The sequence below is a fragment of the Antedon bifida genome, chromosome 5, assembly GCF_963402885.1.
Source record: "Antedon bifida chromosome 5, ecAntBifi1.1, whole genome shotgun sequence".
Taxonomy (NCBI): Eukaryota; Metazoa; Echinodermata; class Crinoidea; order Comatulida; family Antedonidae; genus Antedon; species Antedon bifida.
In genome coordinates, this window is record NC_136230.1 from 16,708,284 (window position 1) to 16,718,501 (window position 10,218).

At 34.2% G+C, this 10,218-nt stretch overlaps 1 long non-coding RNA gene across 1 annotated transcript; it reads right to left on the reverse strand.

Annotated features, from left to right (window-relative positions):
• Nucleotides 1-4,009: 4,009 nt before the first annotated feature.
• On the reverse strand, nt 4,010-5,028 carry LOC144842856 (uncharacterized). Its single transcript, XR_013612186.1, has 3 exons — nt 4,889-5,028; nt 4,376-4,407; nt 4,010-4,213 (listed from the first exon to the last, which is right to left on the reverse strand). It is a non-coding gene; the product is annotated as an uncharacterized LOC144842856 (long non-coding RNA).
• Nucleotides 5,029-10,218: the final 5,190 nt, after the last annotated feature.

Here is a 10,218-nt window from a genome sequence, read left to right on the forward strand (position 1 = left end):
TTGAAAGTGCGGCCGTTAAGGGAGGTGGCCGTTTACGGGAGGTGGCCGCTCACGGAGGTTCAACTGTAATATAAGTCAAACTCCGTCTGGAACCCAGACTAGGTCCCTCTGCCCTCTGGGTAGCGAAACGATCCAGCCCTGGTGGGACTATTCAGCCCGGGACTATTCAGCCCGAGACGATTCGGCCCTGAGACGATTTATTTTATTATATTACCATTGCCAATATCAAACAAAAAACTTGATAAATGCACAAAAAAATTATTAAATTAAATTTGGTCGAAAGTAAGTGAGACCGAATTGTCCCACCAAAATCGAGGGAGACTGACACGGACAGGAAGCAGTCCAAAGACAAAAGTCTAAAATGGCAATGTGGAAATTTAACAGTTTTGTAAATTCGCTGTTATTTGATTTAGAAGAAAGCGAGGATTTGATACTGCATGAAATATTTAGGCCTATCTGATATTAACCATATTAGGCGTAAAATTGAAATTTTCATTATTGCTTAATTTGGGGTTAAAGGTCACCGAATATAGGCCAAAATACACAAAAATGAATTTAAAAACCACAAAATAGTTTAGATTCTAGGCGATTCCCGTCATAATTTACTATTTCGAGCAAATTTGGATCTATCCGACAATCAACGACATTGCATATTAGAGGAAGCGACTTAAATGTCCCTATGTGTGCCATTTTAAAATACATAGGAGCACGCTTGGTTGCGCACATTGATGTACCACAATCGCACGAAACCTGACGAAGAAGGACTTTCCAACGCGCCTGTATTGGAAAAGTGGATGTTACCACCACCTGAGAATAATCATTCATTCATTAAGCTACAGTTAAAATGGCCTCCATTATATGAAATAGACAACTTTGTGAATCTGTCTATTCGGTTGGTTTATTACTAACATCGAACTAGCGTGCGATGTATATGTTTACATTAATTACGTGTACATAATGTGGGTGATCATGACAAAGCTGAACTTGATAAGGTAGATCATAGAGATATTTTCTCTGGGTAGATGACGATGTGCTAGGAACATCATACCATGCATCGTTGTAAACAAAGAAAAGCGCATCAAGAGAGCGAGAAGCAACCAACATACATTTAAATATGTTTTGAAGGTTGCAATGTTTTTATCAGCAGCTCTAAAAACTCCACAGCCAAACCCTCAGCGGTGAGAGTTGACAAATTCCCTTCCAGTTATCCGACAACGAACTCATAAGAAGCAGAATATAATTTGAATAGAATTAGACGGATGACGATATAATGCTAGAACATTTTTTTAATGTTTGTTTGTATCAACATGCTATGAAAAACCATATTTGTATCCAGTTACCGGTATTACAATTAATATTAATGTCAAACAATCAGAAAACAGTATTGTAATGACATCACTGTACATTAGAAAGATGGTTTATCAAGTCATCCAATCTCAAAGAAAAATAGTATTTTATGATGTCACATACATTAAAAAATATTCCAGTTAATTTTTCGTGTTTGGTACTAATGATATTAATTACGGACGACGTCCGTGATGAAGATTTTATTCAGCGTGTTGTTTTTCGGCGTTTTTGCAGCTCTTGAGACTGATGTGCAATACAGTATTTATCACCATATCTCAATAGTTTCGTGGATATGATCGGTCTTTGTTGTTGTTTGTTTCCGCGATGGTAAGTACGGTGTACACGTTCGATTTCAATATCAACTGATTCTTCCAGCTTCATATGTTCAGAGAAGATAATTAATCTAACATCAACGTCCTAACTAGACATGTTTTCACCTGCTTCGTAATTTTTCGGAACGTTGTGGAACATAATGGTATTCCTGCGTGATCTATTCTCTAAATCGTCTATTTTGTTTTTTAATTTTAAAATTGCATGTGATTTATTTTCGTCCAACTCTTTCTTGTCTAATCGGTCAGTAAAAGATTGGTTTATCATATTTAATAGCTCCTCTCATTTGCACCGTTTACCGTTTTCCAGACGGTTTAATATGCTTTCTACAGATTTTAATGAATACCACAAGCGGATCGGGTGCACATACCTCACCCAGGGAAACTCTTCCCTGCCTCACCTGTGTACTGTTTTCCTTCCCGCCTTTCTTGCTGTCTGTACCTTTGTAACTTGTTTGCTACGATCGCCTGTCGCTACAGACTCAGCTGTAGGTGATACGTTTTTTCTTGTTTGTCCTGCTTATTATAGCTGGCTTCTCCATAACTTATCTTGATATACACGTCAGGACGTTATTTAAATGTGTACTTACAGTTATATGCAGTCACCAAGGCGGGTTAGGTCAATTACAGAAGCTCGAATTAAATGAAACACGTCTTCTTATTCCATTACAAGTCAGATGTATTCTGAATTAATTGTTTAACATTTTGTTGTTGCAACAACCCTGGGTTTTATGTTGTTTTATTACATTGCGGTATTTCTAGTTACATCGTTTAAATAAAAATGTACGGTTCGTTTAGGCCTAAGGTATTTTCAATACCAACCAAGTTATTACTTCGTTTATGTGTACTGTTTTGTTATCGTGAAGACTTTTGTTCGGCGGACATTGTCGAATGGAGATGTTTAAATCAACATTCCACAAGCACATTTAAATTTGTCTATGTTCTTATAAGTAATAAGTAAACTTATACAATTATTGCAATTGCTTAATTTCTTATAATTGGGTTTACCAACTAGCATATGTACACGTAAATTTGTCTTTTCTTGCCTGTTTTGTTATCGGCAGAAATTTGAATAAATAAGAAAAAAAAATGATAATACTAAATAGACCTCCCTACAGTATCATATTACTACAGTACCATAGAAGTATTTTTTGTTATTGGAATTTACCTTTTAAAATATTTACAAGTTTAGAATTTCATGTGTTGATCAAATAAAGATAAATACAGTAGGCCTACACACGGTTAGATTGTGTGGAAAAGTTTGGAACTAAAAGAACTATAGATGGCGCTAAGAAACTGCTAGATTGACGCGCCTCTCGAGATACCTCGCCTCTCGCACAAAGTTGGTCAAGAAAGACCAAAGATAATCTCATTAGATTTATGGATTAGATTTGGTGTGTCAGAAGATTTGAACCAATACCTTGTGATTGGAAGGTGAATTTTACTTATAGCGGCACTATACAAACTTTGACAAGACGCGTAGATCGACTTCTCATCATAAGCTCATTATCTATCTATAATCTATCTTTCTTTGATATCACCTCTCACACGTCACACACCGCATGTGCAAAGAAGATACCGCCATTAAAAAAAAGTAAGACAGTTTTGTCCCACATTTTTATTTTGTTGTTGTTATTAACATATAAAGCAAATAAAATATCAGATAAACCTAGTGAGCGTTAATTAATAATATTGAAGCTATACATCACGAGACTGCCAGTTTGTGGAAATGGGCTTTGAAGCAGCTGCTGCATGTGCACACACATCAGGTGCATCATGTGCACACACAGCAGGATCGACGGTGTCTGATCATTTCGGCCGCTGGTTTAGTTATGGTGGAACGGCCAAAACCAAATTCATGAATTGTAAATTGTTGAATATGTATGACACACCATGTGTATTAAAATTTTTTATATTTTTACTAATAAAATTAAGCCAAATCAGCAGTCTCCAAGAAGAAATGTTGAAAGTAGGCTATGTATGATGCACTATATAGGCTAGGCCTAGTAGGTACGAGTAAAAAAAATTCAAAGTCAATATTTTAAAATAAAATTGAAGTAAAAAAATCAGAAAAAACACATCATTTTCAAAAATGTAAATTTTATTAAAATTGACCAACTACTTGATTTTATATTAATTTTTTAAGTCTTAATTTTAATCAGAATTTTGGTATAGGGATTGCTAATAAAATTGTGACCTTTTTATAATCGATTTTTACTTCATAGATTTTTTTTTTTTTACAAAATGAAGCTTGCAAAATTTACGTTATGCTAGTAACATCCCCTCCCTACCCCCCCCCCCCCCCCAAATATTTATTTACATTCCCACCCCCATCATGAGGAAAGAAAAGCCGGGTAAGGGGTTTTATATTAATGTTCCATTTGATGTTGATTGATCACATTCAGTATATATAAATGTAAAGGATGTGTCCATTCTTCAAATCTACGACGTCATCAGGAAGTTCAGAATAGCCACTCAAAATCTGCCTATGTTTTCCTGGTTTAACCTTTCTTTTCTTTTTTGGCCCCATATTCAAACTACAGAAAATATTTAAAAAAAATAAAAAACTTTTAATGTACTATAATAATATGGTAGTGAAAAGGCAACATAAATATAAATATATACTTTAAAAAATACTACCACCACTGTGATAAAATGTAAATCTATCATTGAAATTAAAATGGAATATTTTTACTCACCAATTGTATACAATTAAAGTTTGTAAAAATACCTGAAAACAAAATAAAACAAAATCCATTAGAAATGGCTTGATCATGTGACCTGCAAATGCATGAATGGGCCAATCAGCAGCCAATTAAATGACGTCATGCGATATTCATTCTAAACTGTTTAAGCGTCGGATTTTCAGATATTAGAAATCCACTTAAATCGCCTATAATATGTTTATAATTTGTAATTAAAACTACACAAAATTATTTAATAATATTTAAGTAATCTTATATTTTGAATATTCGGACACATATCGTTAATTTACATTAAAAATATTGCCGTTACATTACTGTTACGAAAGCCGGTTTCGACTATCCCAATAAGCCTACCGCCGTCAGAGAGCACCCTCAGTGCTACAAGGTGGATCACGGCAATCGATCACATTCTACCGCGAATTATCTAATTGCTTTCATATTTGGCAGAAATATACCTAAATACATGAACTACTGTTTACCGTCATAATAATTGAATTTATTACTTACGCAATGCTAAAAAATATGACTTTTATTCGACTCAAATGTTCAAAACGCTGCCAACAAATTTAACGATCACTGTTTGAAAAAAAAAAGTTACCTGACCCAAGATTGAACTTTAAATGACCTGTCTGACATCAAACCCCTTGAATTAGAAATTCCCAAAGGGCTTGTTGCACCCACACGATATTTTGGGATAAAAAAAACAGAACCGAATTTAAGTGAGTGACGTCATAGATTGACTCGTACCTAACTATAGCCTAGGCCCAGGGTACTAGAGTTTAGGGATACGGCGCTGAGAGCTGACTCCATTTTCATTACCATGATTAAACAGTGCGCGCATGTTACTATGCGCACAATATCATTGACAAGGTGTTTTTCTACATATTGCATGTATGTTTCGTTGAGAAATAACGATTCCGGCGCATGCGCGCTGGTGCGTCATTTACAGTTACACACAAACTGTTTTTTTTTTTTCATCAACAAACATTCCAGCGTTTTCCCACACACTTTCCATAATGTCGTGACCTTTTACCCATTTAAATAAACATTAATTTTCAATATTTTCTTTAATTAAAGATGTATTGTCTCTTGAAACACAAAAAATGAAGGTCAAAATATTTTAAATTTAAATTGGCCATATCAAAGTAATATTAAAGTTATTCACTTTAAGTCAAAAATTCGAGCCAAAAACAACAAGTTTACGTAATTAACAGGTAAATTAGTTTGATTACATTTCATCTGGAAAATCGTCGCGAGCGAAAGTAAACTACATTGAAAACTTTGACTGGAAGTCAAAGTTATTTTTTGAACAAAAAAACGTCTGTATTTCTTTTAAATAATTTTTTTTTCAACTAATTTTTGGTGAAAGTTAATAACTATTATGATACTTCAAAATGACCCACTTTTTTCGAAATCTTTTTTTTTATATTCTTTTGGAATTAGTCAAAGGGACAATACATCTTTAAGTTATACAAAAAAATGTTATAAAAAACAATATAATATGCTTAAAATAGCCAACAAAATGTAGTATAATAATATATAATTATTCCCCGGGTATAATCCCACCCCCCTTGTACGTGAAATTTGCCCGAATTTGGGAGGTGGGACTATACCCGGGGATTTCCCGCTGCATGAACTGAAAGTGACGATATTTCTTCTAGCTACGATTTAGGCTATCTAAAAGCTATATTCCGATGTAGGCCTAGCAATTAGACGGCCAGGCCATCTAGGCCTAGGCGGCCTAATTGGTCTTACCTGTGCTATGCCTACCGTATAGATTTTCCCCGAGATTTCTACTTAAAAAATACCCTAAAATGTGATCTAGGCGGATTAGGCCAACTTCGGCCACAGACAATTTCGGCCACAGACAATAATACTACCATATCTATGGAACGCCCATAGTGCCATTGATAGGGGAACAATGAGACACGACAATGTAATACAGGATTATCGATTTCATTGTGTTTTACTTTTGTTTTTTGTTTTTACACAGGAAAACACGGACACAGACAAACTTGGCAATTAATTAATTCATTAATTAATAATGAAAATAAAATACGTAGCTAGGTGGCATGATGAGATAAGAAACGAAGAATTACGTAGATACCGATATTTCAGAGTACAACAAATACAATACGGTGAAAATTAAAATGTATAGTTTTTACAAATAAAAGAAATGAATTGAATGAGGCCTAAGTGATACTAATTTTTTGTGTACAATAGAAATGATTTATAATATAAGAAACAAAGATTTACTAAAGTGATAATTAAATGTTTCGGTAAAGAATTATTAACGTCATGTACATTTTTCTATAAATATAAAACGAATTGAAGTACGTAGGGATATATACTAATTTTAATGTGTCGAGGTACAATACATATAACTTTGAAGGAATAAGAAACGGAAGAAGTGGTTAAGAATACGATTTATTTTATCGGAAGAAACAATTGAAGAAATTAAGTATATAATTATTAAGAATTAATATGTTGTAAGTTGTAAATGAAACACTGGTAAATATGTTAATAGAAATGCGTGCGTTTGTTTTTGCGTGTAAAATTTTACCTAATAAAATGAACACCACTACCCAAGAGGAATTATGCGAAGGCATTGATGAATTTTTTTTAGATATGTTTCTGAACAGGCTCGGAATGAATTTCTGACTGTGTGCGTCATGAGAAGGTACGTGGAAAACCCCGTCATATGGGTCGTTGATTTGTCCGTAGTCATTGCATTTTGCCGGGGATTCCCCATCATTTAAGTATTTCCGTAGTACCCTATTTATCTTCATTTCCCTACGTCCGTAATATTGGGCCGAATTTCCGTAGTAATTACGGACGTTCCGAACTTTGAAATAACAGTGTTTGATTGCTTCTTTCTGAATAAAATAATAATTGATAATAGGCATAGTAATTAGTTTGGGGACTTCCTCTGACGTTCGCATTGAACGCAACAAATGTTATCCTTAGTCGCATTTTTATCCCAATTATTACTCATTTTGTTTGTATATTGACATGATATGATATGTTCATTTATTCTGTGCATGTTAAAATGAAGACGACAAAGTTTTATTAAATTTATTTTTTTTATCACTAATTTTCTTCTTGATTCTGCTTGTATTGATGTGTAAGTTCCTGATATTCCTCTTTGTTCCTTAGGTCACCTAAGCAATGGAAGGAAAAACGTTTTAATTAAACTTATTTTTTTTTCTTAGCATTTCTTTTTTCATAGCCAAACTATTAATACGTCTGTACTAAGAGAGTATTTAACTGTGTCACTGACAGTTGAATTTGTTTTTCGCCAAGACTCCATGATACAACTAAACTGGAATGGAAACAACAAATCTAATAAATGCAAATTGTAGTGGAATAACGTTAAGAATGATAACACTGTAATGTGTAGTAATAGTCATAAAAAAATACTATACAACAAAGCATGAGATGCGATAACTAATAGCAAAAACAATAGCACGGTCTAATATATGCGTGAATGGCGCGCCATAGAAATCTGTTGTGGCCGAAACTGTCTGTGGCCGAAACGGTCATATGCCATCTAGGCCTAGCTTCCTAAATCGACATGAACTCGATCATACGAGTTCTTCATGTTCACCCACACGCTCGAGCTCTCTGTGTAAATCGCATGTTGCTGCATGTGACACAAACTCTACAGCACAAGCCGGTCGGTATAGAGGGCGGTGTTTTTTTGTTTTTTTTAACGGTAATCAAGCATGCACAGTAGTGTGTAAACAACAAGAAAGAATGTACACGACGGCGAAAGGATGTACAGAACGTGACGATCGGGGCATGCTAGCCTTAGGTTGTATTCAACTTAACAATGTTCGATGAGTTTTAAGTCAGCCAAATTCAGAGAAATTACTCTATTTTTTTGGTGAGAAATTGACGTCGGCCTAGCTAGCTACAGTAGGCCTAGGCCCACCTCTGGCCTAATGTTAAATTATACACTGGGACTTTGCCCGGGGATATGCTTGCGTGCGAAGGTAATCGTAAAGTCGGGGGTGGGATTATACCCGAGGTGGGATTATACCCGAGGAACTACGGTAATTTGGTACTATTTCATGTAAAAAAAACACACATTTTGGAAATTTAAGTTTTTTAAAAATAAAAGTTCTTTAAGAGGTCAACAATACTCATAAATATTCATTCTGAACAAACAATGGATGGCTAGTGTGTAGCGAGGTCTGTAAAATGATAAAATGTGAGTATTTTTACCATATCTACTTTTTTTTGTACGGCCTTTTAGCATAATGGAAACATTGAAAATAATAATAACCGTACGGTTGAATGGTAAAATTAGATCAAATGCAATATTTGTGTGATATTGTATTGATCCTAATGCCGTCACCTTTATTTACAGCCACACCATGCTGGATGGTGGTGGCCATGTGTGGCGTCATGTGGAACCACGAGGTCTGACTATACCCCACCATATATACAATTAAACATTTATTTGTTGTTGTTATGTTAACGAAGTGAAATATAATCTGTTGCTGTAACGATTATCATTAGTTAACGGATGTAAACTTGTAAAAAAAGCGATATTCCCTTTTTATTTTCTGATAATGATGAAGTCCACTTGCGCACTTAAAACATTAGGATTGGGCTATTCCATTATGCTGTAGGTGTAGGAAAGCTTTTATATGGGTCACTCCATCAGGTTGGGATACAGTGTGTTACATGAAAGTGAAAATGTCTAGATGCTAATAAAGACAATCTTTGACACTTTTTTCATGGTACAACTATCCAAGTTTTATTTTCAACAAAAATTTTAGGCAAAAAATCACAAGTATTTAGTCGGTGCTTAATATTATGATTTAACGTTCTGAAAAATACGGACATAACATTGACGCCAAATTTGAATTTCCAATATTCTTTAATTTATAAAAATTCAAATTTCATCAATTCAAATTTACTTTAAAACAATCATTTTACGATAACTTCTTCCAATAATAAACATTTTGACAACATTTCTATGGGTAAAAAAAAGACGTTTACTATATAATTTCAATATAAAATTTAATGACAAAAATAGAGATCGACGTTTCGGTACCATCATAGAACCATTTTCAAGATCAAGTGAATACAAAACAATAATAATTATGTGCACTAAGCACCAAAGTTGGTGACAGGAAATGCTAATTGAGGGCTAATTAAGTAATTAGCTCCTCCTACTGAGTTAGATAAACAATTTAGCTTTGATGGAATCCGATTGTTTATTGAGTGTAGGTTTTATCTCTTTGATCCACAACATCTCCTTAATTAGGCAATCAAACTTATTGTTACATTTAGATAAGACTCTAAAGTATTCTGAGATATCACCAGTTATGCCATGTTGTTTTAGGTGATCGCCTATAATACTTTTGTTATGTTCATTAATGCGTTTGTAAAGGTGTCGGCAAGTGTAACTGACATAGTTTGTATCACACAAACCACATTGAAATTTGTACACTACGCATTGTGAATTAATGATTCTGGGTTTCATTTCTTTAGGTTTTAAGGTGTCACCTATCTTACGACTAGTAAATACTGGTAAAATATCGTTTTCAATTTTCGCACTAAGTTGTTTAAGTTGTTTAGTAACCGTGTTACAACAAGTTTGATCCTTGTACGGTAGTACAATCCTAATAGGCTGGGGAGATTCATCAGTTAGCATATCTTCATTAGTATTACTAGGAGTCACACAAGTATTAATGGATTGGTTGAAAGCCTTAACAATATTACTAATAAGATCTAAAGGATAATTCAACTTTTGAAAAATCTTTGTTACATTATCAACCTCTGATAGGAAAATGTCATGCGTAGATGACAATTTGTAGGCCCTA